This window comes from Sinocyclocheilus grahami, unplaced genomic scaffold, assembly GCF_001515645.1.
Source record: "Sinocyclocheilus grahami isolate Dianchi unplaced genomic scaffold, SAMN03320097.WGS_v1.1 scaffold1990.1, whole genome shotgun sequence".
NCBI lineage: Eukaryota > Metazoa > Chordata > Actinopteri > Cypriniformes > Cyprinidae > Sinocyclocheilus > Sinocyclocheilus grahami.
In genome coordinates, this window is record NW_015507169.1 from 96,182 (window position 1) to 97,345 (window position 1,164).

General features: G+C 28.8%; 1 protein-coding gene across 1 annotated transcript in view; it reads right to left on the bottom strand.

Moving 5' to 3' along the window:
* Positions 1-94: 94 nt before the first annotated feature.
* Positions 95-1,164, bottom strand: part of LOC107573642 (dnaJ homolog subfamily C member 12-like) — a gene marked incomplete at its 5' end in the record, with an annotated part of 9,582 nt that continues 8,512 nt past the window's right edge. Inside the window, one exon of the mRNA XM_016260081.1 lies at positions 95-106. The remainder of the gene's footprint in view (positions 107-1,164) is intronic.

Consider the following 1,164-nt stretch of genomic DNA (forward strand, 5'->3'; position numbering starts at 1 on the left):
TTTTTTATTATTATTATTATTATTTTTTTATTGAGAAATTTTAAATTAGATATTTAGCAAACGTTCATATATATATTTGAAAATATTGAGAAAGATTAATAAATATCTTAATATCTTTATTATATGTAAATTTCATATAGAAAAAAAGCTATAAAAAATACAATTCAGAGATTTCAGAAAAATGAATTACATAATCAGATTTTAAAAAATACATCTTAAAGCGATTTCATTTCTACACCAGCATCTAGACAATAATCACACGTTCCCTTAAACATCTCTGAGCTGACAAACAGCAGTAACTCAGGGTTTGATGTCGTCGTGTGCTAACAGTGTGTCTCTCCACGAGAGAAGCTCATGCACACCTGTCAAGAGCAAGTCAAGATTCAACCAAAACCTAAAGTAAAATAAAAGTGCATGAAGAAATATTTAGGATCATTATGGAATATAATAATAAATACATTATTTACATTATTAAATATATTTTTTGCTAATTAAAATCATTGCATTATTCATTTTTGGGCCTCTTATGCTCCTGAGAAGGCATTATTTCTCAAAGAAAAAGAAAAAATCTGGCCAAAATATATTGGCCAGAATTCAAAATGAATTTCAGGGACAAAAAAATTAATTTCTTTCTGTACAAAATATATATTTACATTTATTCTAAATATACGTTGTAAACAGTGAATCTCAATTAAAATACTTTTTAAAATATTAAATTTCAACCTACTTTTACCGAAATATATTTAATTCTGGGGCAATTTGATTTTTTTCCTGGACAAAATATATAAATATATGTTGTAATCTGTGAAGCTCAATTAAAATATATATGTTTTTAAATAGGAAATATATTTAGTTTCAATCTTTATATACTAAAATAAATTTTTATCCCACTTTTCAAACTTTAATACTGGTCCCCAGATTTCACTCCCGTACAGTAGAATTGGTTTAATGATTTCGTGATATAATTTGATCCATGTTTTAATTGGTAATTTTAACTGGCCAAACCGTGATTTTATGGCATAAAAAGCCTTCACAGCCAGACTGAAGCCCCCTGATGCTGAAATCTCGATGCCCAGGTAAGTGTAGCTGCTGCTGTGCTCTAGGACTTCTCCTCCGTGACTGAACTGGTATCGCTGGTATCTCTCTCTCTCTCTCTCTCTCTCA